Genomic DNA, 15043 nt, shown 5'->3' with positions numbered 1-15043 from the left:
CGAAAAGGTCCAGGAGGATGAGGGCCGATGTTTCGCCGTTGTCTATTTGCTGTCTGATGTCGTCTGTGGCGGCGAGGAGAGCAGTCTCGGTGCTGTGGTTGCGTCTGAAACTGGACTGGGAGGGGTCCAGGATGGAGTTGTCCTCGAGGTGGTGGGTGAGCATAGCGTTGATGATCTTCTCGATGACCTTCGCTGGGAAGGGGAGGAGGGAGATCGGGTGGAAGTTTTTGAGGTCGTTGGGGTCTGCCTTGGGTTTTTTGAGGAGGGCGTGGATTTCGGCGTGTTTCCAGCTTTCCGGGAAGGTTGCGGTTTCGAATGATAAGTTGGTGATCTTTCGAAGTTGGGGGGCGATGGTGGAGTCGGCTTTGTTGTAGACGTGGTGGGGGCATGGGTCAGAAGGGGATCCTGAGTGGATGGAGTTCATGATCTTGCAAGTTTCCGAGTCATCTACGTGGGTCCAGGAGGTCAGGTGGTTGGTGTAGGTGGAGCTGTCGGGTCTGGGGTCTGGCGGAGGCGTGGCATGGATGTCGGCGATCTTCTGATAGAAGAAGGAGGACAGGGCGTCGCAGAGTTCTTGGGAGGGAGGGATGTCGTTTGCGTTGGTGCTGGGGTTGGATAACTCTTTCACGATGCAGAAGAGTTCTTTGCTGTCGTGTGCGTTGTTGTTCAGGCGTTCTGTGAAGTGGGAACGTTTGGCGAGTCGGATTAGCTGGTGGTGCTTGCGGGTGGCTTCCTTGTGGGCTGTCAGGCTGTCTGGTGTGTGTTCGAGGAGCCATTTCTTCTTTAGTTTCTGGCAGGTGCGTTTGGAGGTGATGAGTTCGTCTGTGAACCAGGCGGCTTTTTTCTTTCCTTGGTTGTTGGCGGGTCTTTTGAGGGGTGCAAGGGTGTTGGCGCAGTCGTTGATCCATTGTCGTAGGTTGAGAGCGGCGGTGTCTGGGTTGGTGGGGTTGGTAGGCGGGTTCTGGGCGAGGGTGCTGGTCAGTTGGTCTTCGGTGACTTTGCCCCAGCGCCGGTGGGGTGGTAGTTGGGTGCGGTGGTGTTCGGTGTGCTTCTTGAATGTGAAGTGGATGCAGTGGTGGTCGGTCCAGTGGAGTTCGGTGGTGTGGCTGAAGGTGACGTGGTTGCTTGCAGAGAAGATCGGGTCGAGCGTGTGGCCGGCGATGTGGGTGGGTGTGTTGACCAGTTGTTTGAGGCCGAGGTTGGAGAGGTTGTCGACAGGGCTGTGGTGTTGGCGTCGTTGTTGTTCTCCAGGTGGAAATTGAGGTCTCCAAGGAGGATGTAGTCCGTGGAGGCGAGGGCATGGGTGCTCGTGAGGTCGGCGATGGAGTCGCTGAAGGGAGCTCGTGGTCCTGGGGGGCGGTAGATGAGTGTTCCCCTGAGCGTAGTGTTGGGGTCGGTGTGGATCCGGAAGTGCAGGTGTTCGGCGGTCTTGAGGCTGTCGTCCGTGTGGGTGTGGATCTTGAGGGTAGATTTGTGGGCGATGGCTATTCCTCCTCCGATTCCATTGGGGCGATCTCTTCTGGTGATCTTGTAGCCGTCAGGGATGGCTATAGTGATGTCGGGTGCTGAAGAGTCGTTCCACCAGGTTTCGGTCAGGAATGCTATGTCTGGGGCGGTGGTGTCGAGCAGGTCCCAGAGCTTGATGGCGTGCTTTTGTGCGGAGCGTGTGTTGAGGAGTATGCAGTGGAGGTGGTTTGTGCTGGTTGTTGCAGGTTTCCTTGTTCTGTTGCAGGTGAAGTTGCAGGCGAGGCAGGAGAAGGGTCCTTTGGTGTTCTTCGGTGTGGTCTGGAAGCATGTTGTGGAGGAACCAGGGTTGAGAGCGATGAGTTCGTTGGCCGAGTAACGGCGTCTGTTGGTGCGGGGGTCGCGCGGACCAGGGGGGGGGTGGCGCAGGGCGCGGTCCAGGCGCGGACGGGCGCAGAAGGGCTTGCCCCTGGTGCACCTCCCGCACGCCAGCGGTGCACACGGTGCGTGTGTCCGCTGTGCGGATGCGCTGCGCCAGCCATTAAGAAGGGAGGGGGAAGGGAGGAGCAGCTGGGAGGAGGGAGGGAGTGGCGAATGGGGGCGCGAGGGGGCGGGCTGTAGGGAGGCAGCGGCAGGGGAAAGCGGCAAGGGGGAGCGCCCAAGGGGCGAAAAACAAGCGGAGAAAGCACAAAAAGTGAAAAAAGGCACAAGGCATCACAAATACGGTAAACGGCACAACACAAGCGGAATACAGCAATTTAAAAAGGCACAAATGGGGGCAGAAGCGCTAGGAAGCAAGGCGCAGAAAACAGAATACAGTTAAAAGATACAGCGAAAACGGCACAATGCACACAAGTCTAGCGACTCTTACCAGAAGCCCACTAGACACCAGGGATGAGGCGCAGGAGGAGGCCTGTGGGTGGAGGAGGGCCTCGAACACGCTAGCAGCAGCGTGGGCGGGGTCAGGGACACGGAGACAGAAGGGTGGTGCTGCGGACGTGGGGGGCGAGCTCTTGACCAAAAACAGGTCAGAGGTCGCTCACCCTCGACGCGCAGCACCAGCCATTAAGAAGGGAGGGGGGAGGGAGGAGCAGCTGGGAGGCGGGAGGGAGCGGCGAATGGGGGTGCGAGGGGGGCGGGCCGCAGGGAGGCAGTGGCAGGGGAAAGCGGCAAGGGGGAGCGCCCAAGGGGCCAAAAACAAGCGGAGAAAGCACAAAAAGTGAAAAAAGGCACAAGGCAATCACAAAATATGGAATACAGTCACAAATACGGTAAACGGCACAACACAAGCAGAGTACAGCAATTTAAAAAGGCACAAATAGGGGCAGAAGCGCTAGGAAGCAAGGCGCAGAAAACAGAATACAGTTAAAAGATACAGCAAAAACGGCACAATGCACACAAGTCTAGCGACGCTTACCAGAAACCCACTAGACACCAGGTATGAGGCGCAGGAGGAGGCCTGCGGGTGGAGGAGGGCCTCGAACACGCTAGCAGCAGCGTGGGCGGGTGTCAGGGACACAGAGACAGCAGGGTGGTGCTGCAGACAAGGGGGGTGAGCTCTTGACCAAAAACAGGTCAGAGGTCGCTCACCCTCGACGCGCAGCGGCAGCCATTAAGAAGGGAGGGGGGAGGGAGGAGCAGCTGGGAGGCGGGAGGGAGCGGCGAATGAGGGCGCGAGGGGGGCGGGGCCGCAGGGAGGCAGCAGCAGGGGAAAGCGGCAAGGGGGAGCGCCCAAGGGGCGAAAAACAAGCGGAGAAAGCACAAAAAGTGAAAAAAAGGCACAAGGCAATCACAAAATACGGAATACAGTCACAAATACGGTAAACGGCACAACACAAGCGGAATACAGCAATTTAAAAAGGCACAAATGGGGGCAGAAGCGCCAGGAAGCAAGGCACAGAAAACAGAATACAGTTAAAAGATACGGCGAAAACGGCACAATGCACACAAGTCTAGCGACGCTTACCAGAAGCCCACTAGACACCAGGGATGAGGCGCAGGAGGAGGCCTGCGGGTGGAGGAGGGCCTCGAACACGCTAGCAGCAGCGTGGGCGGGGGTCAGGAACACGGAGACAGGTAGGGTGGTGCTGCGGACGTGGGGGGGGCGAGCTCTTGACCAAATACAGGTCAGAGGTCGCTCACCCTTGACCCACAGTGCCAGCCATTGAGAAGGGAGGGGGTAGGGGGGAGGGAGGAGCAGCTGGGAGGCGGGAGGCAGGAGGGAGCGGCGAATGGGGGCGCGAGGGGGTGGGGCCGCAGGGAGGCAGCGGCTTGGGAAAGCTGCAGGGGGGGGCGCCCAAGGGGCGGAAAACAAGCGGAGAAAGCACAAAAAGTGAAAAAAGGCATAAGGCAATCACAAAATACGGAATACAGTCACAAATACGGTAAACGGCACAACACAAGCGGGATACAGCAATTTAAAAAGGCACAAATGGGGCAGAAGCGCTAGGAAGCAAGGCGCAGAAAACAGAATACAGTTAAAAGATTCGGCGAAAATGGCACAATGCACACAAGTCTAGCGACGCTTACCAGAAACCCACTAGACACCAGGGATGAGGCGCAGGAGGAGGCCTGCGGTGGAGGAGGGCCTCGAACACGCTAGCAGCAGCGTGGGCGGGGGTCAGGGACACAGAGACAGGTAGGGTGGTGCTGCGGACGTGGGGGGGGTGTGCTCTTGACCAAAAACAGGTCAGAGGTCGCTCACCCTCGACGCGCAGCGCCAGCCCTTAAGAAGGGAGGGGGGACGGAGGAGCAGCTGGGAGGCGGGAGGGAGTGGTGAATGGGGGCTCGAGGAGGGCGGGCCGCAGGGAGGCACCAGCAGGGGAAAGCGGCAGGGGGGGAGCGCCCAAGAGGCGAAAAACAAGCGGAGAAAGCACAAAAAGTGAAAAAAGGCACAAGGCAATCACAAAATACGGAATACAGTCACAAATACGGTAAACGGCACAACACAAGTAGAATACAGCAATTTAAAAAGGCACAAATGGGGGCAGAAGCGCTAGGAAGCAAGGCGCAGAAAACAGAATACAGTTAAAAGATACAGCGAAAACGGCACAATGCACACAAGTCTAGCAATGCTCACCAGAAGCCCACTAGACACCAGGGATGAGGCGCAGGAGGAGGCCTGCGGGTGGAGGAGGGCTTCGAACACGCTAGCAGCAGCGTGGGCGGGGGTCAGGGACACGGAGACAGCAGGGTGGTGCTGCAGACGTGGGGGGGCGAGCTCTTGACCAAAAGCAGGTCAGAGGTCGCTCACCCTCGAAGCGCAGCGCCAGCCATTAAGAAGGGAGGGCGGAGGGAGGAGCAGCTGGGAGGCGGGAGGGAGCGGCGAATGGGGGCGCGAGGGGGGTGGGGCCGCAGGGAGGCAGCGGCAGGGGAAAGCGGCAAGGGGGAGTGCCCAAGGGGCAAAAAACAAGCAGAGAAAGCACAAAAAGTGAAAAAAGGCACAAGGCAATCACAAAATACGGAATACAGTCACAAATACGGTAAACGGCACAACATAAGCGGAATACAGCAATTTAAAAAGGCACAAATGGGGGCAGAAGCGCTAGGAAGCAAGGTGCAGAAAACAGAATACAGTTAAAAGATACGGCGAAAACGGCACAATGCACACAAGTCTAGCGACGCTTACCAGAAGCCCACTAGACACCAGGGATGAGGCGCAGGAGGAGGCCTGCGGGTTGAGGAGGGCCTCGAACACACTAGCAGCAGCGTGGGCGGGGGTCAGGGACAACGAGACAGCAGGGTGGTGCTGCGGACGTGGGGGGCAAGCTCTTGACCAAAAACATGTCAGAGGTCACCAACAAAACGTGGACAATTTGTGAGCACAAAACGCCACACACATGTGAAGTTCGACGACTTCCCTACTTTCACACTTCGCAAACTCCTTCAACAACTTCATTTGGAGTACGCAAACTCCCTACACAATCTTATTTGGAGTACGTAGACTCTCTTAACCTCAAAAACATCACATTTCACCAGCCATTTGCTTAAGCTGTGCAAGCGCAAAACCTATTTAATTCACACTGTCACTAGAACGCAGAGAACATCCTCAAGCAAGCCTTGGCAAGCTCCATGGTTCTGGGAAAGTCATTGTAAGCTCTTAGGGTGACATTTTCTTTTTACTTTGTATCATCAAATCTTAATCTTTACCAGTTTCTCTTAACAAATCTGTGACTTATTTTGATGTCTTAAGTAGACTACCCATCCAATTATTTTATCTGTTTCGTAAGGGGAAACTTTTTGGTGGCCTCTTAGTGAGATGTAACAATTCTACTCTGTTATAATTTCTATAGAGCAAAAAGGAGACAGTAAGATGGGCTCTTAAGGAAACTAACCATGCACTGGGCCTTATGATGGACTCTTAAGGAGAATAACCATGCACCAGGCCTTAAGATGGGCTCTTAAAGAGACTAACCGTCCTATCCTACTATCATTTGTAGTATGACGAGCACTTAAGGAGGCAAACCATCCCACTCTGCTACCAGTTCTGTGAGCACTTCTGTCCTTATTTAGTTTTCTATCATTAATTATTAATTTATAAGGGAATGTGTTAGAGGTTAGATGGACCTACGCTTAGAGGAATTCCCATCATAAATCACAATTACAATGCAAATTCATAACATCAATAAACAAGATCAAATACCTTTGGAGTCAGAAATCTGTACACACCATGATCCATTTGGTCCTGAATAACCACACCTTTATGCAAAGATTAGAATGTTTATTTCCGTACATTACTGCTAGCGCGCCTGGTCCTTAGTAAGTAAACTTACAAGGGGATGCGTATAGGTCGATGAACCTTATGATTCGCATGGAGTCTCCTAGGTACGAGGTGACCAATGTTCAATAATTTAATACACAAGGATCAATAACCATTGGCCAAATAGACATCATTCAATGACCACAATTCAATGTACGCTTTTAACAATTTTATTCCCTATAATTACAATACTAAGTCATGTGATTCATTTAAACATTATTCAATCAACTCAGAATTAGTTCATTAGTGACCATCAATAACATAATCTAATCAGAACTTGAGAAAACATATGGTCTAATGCTTCAGCATAAGACAACAAAGATTAATGTATCAAAATCAATAGCAGAGTTCAGCAACCAGTTTGTCAATCATTTGTCACTGTCAGCGTCACCCAAAGGAACCTTACCTAACCCAGATTAGCTTTAGCATGTGGAACTTCATGCGAAAAACAATTTTGAACATGAATATGGAAAAACATCTAGCTAATAGAAAAACTATTTAGACAGCGCTGTTGGTACCTAGAAAGAAAACGCACAAAAGTTAAACAGTTACATTGTCATAGCTACCTATCCACAGAATGGATCAGCAACAAAGTCAGTCTTCGTCTTCAGGTCATCAATCGACCAGCCACGCATCAGGCTCTCAAGAGCATGAGCCCAATGACAGAATCTTGCATCAATTTCGGCAAAGGTCTCTCCCCGATCATTTGTCTCTAAAGTCTCCCCAACAGTTCTCCCCTCACATCTGAAGTTTTTCCCTTTTGTCATGACATTATATTAAAGTTACCCAGTCCATCCCCCAATTCCTAATTGGTCAGTTGATCACCATATGTGACGCTATCCAATACATTAAATTCTTCACATCTATGAGTTCTGATATTTTGTCGCTTTCAGGTTCTTGATTGCTTCACTATACAATTCCTCATCATCCGGCTCATCAGGTATCAAAAATGTTGCATCTTCTTCTCCAGTCAGTGTCTCTATTGTTTGAGTCCTGGGAAAGTACATTTCGTCTGTCTTACACCAATTTTGTTACATGCCCTAGTTCCATCATCTCCTGTCCTTCGGTTCATTGCAGAAAATTCTAGCTAAGCAGACTTTATTAAACAATGAGTGGTTCAGGGTCAGTTCAACATGGAAGGTTCTCTACATTGCATTTTTATTCAGCTTCTGCATGAGGCCTGGCAAAACTAGGCCACAACTTCGGCTTAGTTAACTCTATAATATAATGCAAAACGTACGTTATACATCTTAATATGACATATTACTACAGTATTATTACGTATTTTCAACATTTCACATAATTTTAATCATTTTAGTATCATTCATGAATGATGGCAGCCACCCTTCGTGGGCACATTTTCAAATGTGCATATTCATTTTCTACGTTTAATTTTTCTATCATTTTCTTGTTAATCAAAACGCATAAACATTCATTAATAATTTCTAATTAACATATCTGCTTCAACAGTCCCTCCTCTGAGTACTAAATATGTCATCACACTACTTTTACCATCATTTCACAATTCTATCCTTTCTGTATTTTGTCTCCTTCTCAAATCTTCTCTATAGATTCTTTCCATGTTTCGTTCTTGTCTCCTCTGATTATTTTTAGAACTTTTCAATTTAATCTTTTGACACAATTTACATAATCCCCATAATCCTACTATGCAAGCAATCACAATTAATATTCCCTGTATCATTTTTAATAATACCCCATCCCAAATGTTACTAAGCCAATTTCCCACTGAAGCAAATCCTTTTCCAACCTTTTCACAAACACTTGGTTCCGTCAAATCTTTCAAATCCTTACTTGAGTTAGTCAGGTTAGTAAGTAAGTTTCTTATCTCCTTACTATTGTTAGGTGTGTAAGAGAAGCAATGCCTAGAGTTAATCATTTTACAGACTCTGCCATCCTTCGCTAAAAGGATATCTAAAGCAAGGCGACTTTGAAGCGTCATAGCTCTATCTGTGGCTAATTCACTATTTATCAGGAGTATTGCCCCTGTAAAATTTGTCAGCATGTCATCCACAATAGTAGACAACTTTCGTATCTTGATTGAATTCAGGATGACTTCCACTGAAGGAATCACCGCACCAAAAATATCTCCCACAACTGCAGAAGAGGTTTCCCTCCTCCGTTGCTTATGATGTAATTCAGTCAATTTCAGAAACTTCTTTAAGTCCTCTATCTGATAAATCTTTGGGAAAACTATCGCCAAATAACATGTCACATACCATCCTCTTGGAAGACAGTAATAAGCATTGAGTCCACAAATTTAATAGATCCCAGGAATCGCATGGTCCTGACCATTCAACATAAAGGTCCACTTACTCTGAAAAAAAAACACATGCCTACATTCACTTGTTCCCACAAATAAAGTGTCAGTGCGTGATTTTGGCCTATATATACAAAGCTTCCCTACATGTAATGCATCTAAAGCTAATTTCCCTTGTGTTTTAATTGCAGTGTAAGCATAATCATTCTTATGAGCCCTTTTCTCTAAGTCTATTTCTAGTTTTCTTTTAATGCTTTTCTCATGTCATCAGTATGCCCTATGAAGCTCTTTTCTAAAGGTGTAAGCAAGCATGTGAGCAAGCATGTGAGGATATTCGTATGCGCATAAGCTGTTCCAAATGTTAGTGTAGGCTCAAAGAATCCCCTAATACTATATTATTATCCTTAGCTACTCTACTCAAGTACCTAATAATAGGAACATATGAAAACATGATATCATAGTTAGAATAAAAATACTGTATATTCTCTTGATTATAGAACATTGCTAGTAGCAAGCTGCAGCTTATTCCATATGTTAAAGGCAAGCTATGATACGTAACTCCTTCCTCTACTGATGAAGGAATTCGTGTACACACAAAACAATCCCTTGTATCCATCATTTTAACATATTCAGTCAACAAGTGATAGAAGACATAAGAAGAAAGCTCTCCTTGAGCATTAGTATAATCATGCAAATATTTCTCAGCTAACTTAACCTTCTCCAAAGCCGTTAGTGTAGAAGTCTCAGGAGCAGAAGTATGATTTGCTCTTTTCACATCAAGAACAGACATTCCCACAATCACCACTACAAACAAAATCCCACACATAATTGCCAATCCAACAGTCAGATATTTACAGTGCCTAGCACTCTGAACTTGATTATTCAATTCAACCATGATCTGTAAAGAATCAGAAAGCAGAAGTAACCCTTAAATAAAGTGCAGTAAGAATCAAAAAGAAAAAATCTTCTCTCACAGTTCAGTCTTACACTCAGCAACCCCTTTTCCTTTGTCAAAATCGATTAGCAGCCTGTCACATCCAGTTTTCAATGTCAATCAGGTTATCAATGTCTCTTCCGATTTATTTTTTAACAGTCTCTTTAAGGTTTCTTCAGATTAGTTCAACAATTCAGCTTTCCTGATCACCTTCAGTTTACATCAAAGTACTGACTCAGAACTTCTCTATCAAAACAAAAAGACATAGGGGGTTATTCTAACTTTGGAGGAGGTGTTAATCCGTCCCAAAAGTGACGGAAAAGTGACGGATTTACCACCAGCCGTATTACGAGTCCATTATATCCTATGGAACTCGTAATACGGCTGGTGGTATATCCGTCACTTTACCGTCACTTTTGGGACGGATTAACACTCCTCCAAAGTTAGAATAACCCCCATAAACTTGTGTTGCCATTCATTTGTAGTTCCATATGGCCATTCAGGACCTGCGTAACGCCGACTTGCTATTCTCTTTCTTTTCAACTATCGATCACCACTTATTTCTCCTTCGCTTAATTCTTCTTTTCTTGTAGTATCTACTTCTTCCTCTATTGTTTCATTTATGACCAATTCCTTTCTCTTCCCTATCTGCAACTCAGGCCAATTATCTCCCTTTCTCGATCCTTCTGTCAATATTCTTCTCAGGATTGGACTCTCCTCTTTCTCTTTCTCTGTGATGTTTTCTCTTGCCGGACATGCAACGGGCTCAGGAGAAGTCGGATCACCTTGACTTTGATCCGTCTCAACTCTTTCCCCCTCTTGGTCTGGCACTTGCTCTGTCTTTTTTTCAATACTGTCTACTTCTGGGAGAACCTCTACTGAGTAAGCTCTCCAGCTGCATCCGTTGAGATTAATTCTTCTACACCCTCCTGTAATTCTTCACTTTTGTCTCTTACAGGGGTAATAGAACCATCTTGCTCAATTTCAGGCTCTCTTGGTTCTTTTTCTGGTTCAGGTGCGACAACCTGTTTCCCCGTTGTTGGTACTCTCGACAACACTTCTTCATGATCCTGTGGACATGCCACTTTCTTCGCATGACTTGTGTGGATCCAGTTAGGAAGACCTGCACACTTCACAGCTGTCGTAGTCGTTAAGACCACCTGGTATGGCCCTCTCCAACGTGGCTCTAAACACGTTTTGCGAACTTCTTTTCAGACAATGACCCAGTCACCGGCTCTCAGATTGTGCCCCGGATTGTGGATGGGTGGCAAGGTGGTGGCCTACACCTGCTGAGAGAAAGAGCAAACCACATCAGCCAGACCCTTGCAGTAGTCCAATACCATATCATCTGTAATATTCACAAGTGCATTGGCTGGAACTGCTGTTAATCTCATTGCTCTGCCCATGAGAATCTCATAAGGCGACAGCCCTGTCTTCCTGTCAGGTGTATTCCTCCTCGGCATCAATTCCAAAGGCAATGCATCTGGCCATTTCAGATTCGTAGCTGCACACATCTTCGCAATTCTTGAATTCAAGGTACCATTCATCTATTCCACTAGTCCTGATGCTTCAGGGCGATAGCTACAAAGCAACATCTGCTCGATGTTTAGTGCTGCACATAAGAGTTTAATCACCTCGTTATTGAAGTGAGTTCCCCTATCTGATTCTAAAGAGATCGGAAACCAAAACGTGGTATCAACTCCCTAAGGAACAACTTCGCTACTGTGAGACTTTCATTCCTTCTTGTGGGGTATGCTTCAATCCAGTGACTAAAAACGCACACAATCACCAACATGTACTTCAAACCTCCACACAAAGGCATCTCAATGAAATCCAATTGAATTCTGCTGAATGGGCCTCCTGCTCTTCCAATGTGGCTCAAATTCACCACTGTCCCTTTCCCCACATTTAGCTGCTCACAAATTATACAGCGATGACATACTGCCTCTGCTGCTTGCCTAAACTTGGGATTAAACCAGTCAATCTTGAACAAATGAACCATGGCATCCCTCCCAGTGTGTGCCTGACCATGGTAATACCGTGCCATTTGGGACAATAAACTACTTGGCCGGACCATCTAACCCTCCTCAGAAACCCAAATCTCATCAGGTCGTTGGACACATTTTAATTTGGACCAGAGTCATTTCTCTTCCTTGTCAACAATACTCTGTAGTGTTTTTAATTCTTCTAGAGTATCGACCACTTTCAATGCAAAACTTGTACATTTATTATCTTCTTCTGACATCAGTTCCCATTTGTTCTTGAACGATATACAATTCAATGTACAAAATCTTGCGACTTGATCCGCATATCAATTTCCCAGTGAGATGTAATCCTCTATCTTTTGATGTGCACTGCATTTCACTAGGGGCAATTTCTTCAGGTAACTGTATTGCATACAACAATTCTTTTATTCTGTTGCCATTTCTTACTGGTGAACCAAAAGAGGTCAGGAAACCTCTTTGCGACCACAGCTGACCAAAATGATGAACAATTCCAAACCCATATTGGCTATCCATATAGATAGTGACTCTCAGTCTAGCAGATACATTGCACGCCCTGGTAAGAGCTACCAATCCTGCCACTTGTGAAGAGTATACACCTCGAAGCCAAGATGCTTCTAATGTACCTGTAATGGTGCACACATCATATCCTGCTCCCATTGTTCCTGTTCCATCTCTGAGACATGAGCCATCAACAAAGACAATTTGGTCACAGGCATTGGTTTAGTACACAATTCAGTTACCTCAAGACAATCATGCTCAATGTCTTCCTCCTTTTCAATTCCAACAGTATCACTTGGAAGTAATGTTGCTGGGTTCAGCACTGTACATCTTTTCAATGTAACATTTGGAGCACCTTAAATGCTCGTCTCATACCTTGTCAGTCTGGTGCCAGTCAAATACTGCGTTTTCGTCCTTGTCAGTAAAATCTCAACTCAGTGAGAAACCATTACCGTTAGAGTGTATCCCATCACTACTCCCTCACATTGAGAAAGGCTTTGACCAACTGCGGCAACTGTGCGCAAACAGCGTGGTAGAGCTGCTGCGACTGGGTCCAAGGTAGCTGAAAAATAGGCTACTGGGTGATAAGCACCTCCATGGACCTGTGTGAAGACTGACAAAGAGCAAGCATCACATTTGTGACAAAACAATATGAATGGCTTTGTGTAATCAGGCATTCCCAATGCTGGAGCTCTGCACAAACTCTCTCTAAACTCAGTAAACGCTTTCAATTGGTCCTGATCTAGTGTGATTGGATCTGTAACATCTTCATGTGTCAACTGCTGCAATGGTTTGGCAATCTCAGCAAAATTCGGAATCCACTGACGACAATACCCTACCTTTCCCAGAAACATTCTGACATCTCTCTGTGAAGTCGTAGGACTTCTCTACAATATCATTGTAGTCCTTTCTCTGGAAATTCTCCTTGACCCTTTTTCAATCTGGTGTCCCAGGTATTTCACTGATTTCTGACAATGCTGCAATTTCAAAGGTGACACTTTTTGTCTGAATTTTCCCCAATGATTCAACAGGGAAATCGAGTCATACTTACACTCGTCCCTCATCTTGGATGCAATCAGTAAGTCATCAATGTACTGCACGAGAGTTGGTTGGTACGGTAGTTCCAACGACTCCAAATTATTTTTCAAAATCTGATTGAAAAAAGATGGTGACTCCGTATGCCCTTGAGGAAGCCAGCACCAGCTGTAGCCTCTGTCTAGGAATTTGAAACAAAAAAGAAACTGACTATCCTCATAAAGAGGCACAGAAAAGAAAGCTTGTGACAAATCAACCACTGTGAACTACTCTGCCTTGCATGGAATCTGAAACAATATTACTGCTGGGTTTGGCACTATAGGACAACACTAGACCACCATGTCATTCACTTTTCGCAAGTCTTGTACAATGCGCACTTTCCCACAAGGCTTCTTCAAGCCCTTTATCGGTGAATTAAATGGACTGCTCAACACTTTTTTCAAAACTCCATGTTTCAGAAAATCTCCAGTTATTTGCACCACTTTCATCAAGACATCCTGTGCCATGTTATACTGTGGAAGCTGCGGGAACACTACATTCGGCTTCAAAGTGATCTTATTCGACTCTACTTCCTTGATCAAACCCACTTCTTTACATGTCCTGATAGAGGTAAGTTTTGAACTTCTGCACTCCTCACTGTAGAGCGTGTAGCTCCTGTGTCCACTAAGAATGAGACCCTGTAACCCGTCACCTTTCCTTTCACAAAGAGTCCTCGTTGATCTACTCCTAATGAAGCTGTAAGCATACGTGGCTCTTCATCTGAACTCTCATACATCCATTCATCATTTATTTAATTCTCACTATGCAATGGGAATTGGTGCACTGTGTCACTGCTTCTGTCTTTCTTCTGACCTGACATGCTGAATAAGCGCCATCTGTTGCTGTTTCATTGAGGCTTAAGGTATCTGCATTTGATGTCTAGTTACCATAGGAATCTGCTGCTGCATTGGTTGCAACTGTGTCATTTGTGCATGAGGCATTTGCACCTGCTGCATGGGTTGAAAATTCTGCACTTGATTCATGTTTTTGGAAAATTCAGATTAAATCCTCTCATTCTGGGGACTTTAACAGTTTGAAAAGTATTGACATCACCACTTTTCTGAACAACACCATCCTGCACCATCATCGGACACTCCCGCTTCCAGTGTCCCACGTTTCAGCAAAGATGACACAGTAACGTCTTTTTCATTCCCTGCACATCATTCTGAACCACTACAGTACTTAAATCCGGACCACGATTCATATTGGCTCCACGACCCCTACCGCTCATCTGAGGTTGGAAAATAACAGTTCCCTGATGCTGCGGTATCTGCTGCACGAAAGCTCCCGGTACTCCTGTTTGAGCTGCCTTAATTTGCATCACCATCGCCTTCTCCTTCAACATTTTCTACTTCAATTCAATCTCATCACTACAGTATTTTGCGTAGTGCAACATCTCATCAGTCAGTTTCGCTTGCCAACAAATCAAATGACTCCTAATCATCTGGCCTATTTCAAGTCTCAATCCACCCACAAACCTGAACACAAAGTGCAACATGTCTTTTGGCTTGATCGCTTCCTTACCACTGTACTCCTTAAACGCTTTCAGCAGTCTCTCATAGTAGGTATGCATTGACTCCTTTACTTCCTGCACTGTCCTGTCAATTCTCTGCCAATCAATATTTTTAGGTGAAATTCTCATCTTCGGGAACTCAATCACCTTATAATAATGTTTCATCACTTCAGGTGACGGTGCACCTGTAACTCCATCTCCTTCCGGTTCACTCGTTGGCCAATCCACTGCTCTCTTGCACTCAACCCACAAATCAGCTGGAACCACTATCTCCAACAAAGTATTCAAGTCTTCCCGTAAACACTTCGGAAGCTTTACAAATATATCTGTCTGCTGGTACCACTCAACCAGTTTCTCTCTGTTTTGAATAATCATTTGTGAATGACAAAATATTGCTCCTGTGCCAGGGAATATGAACAAATTGCCCTCCTGGAATTTCCCTCATTGGTAAAAAGTTTTGTGGATCCTTTTCTTTCTGAACACTTTCAGATCCTTGTTGTGAATCTTGTTTCCGTTT

This window comes from Pleurodeles waltl, chromosome 6, assembly GCF_031143425.1.
Source record: "Pleurodeles waltl isolate 20211129_DDA chromosome 6, aPleWal1.hap1.20221129, whole genome shotgun sequence".
Lineage (NCBI taxonomy): Eukaryota > Metazoa > Chordata > Amphibia > Caudata > Salamandridae > Pleurodeles > Pleurodeles waltl.
Note: the sequence above shows the minus strand (reverse complement) of the source record.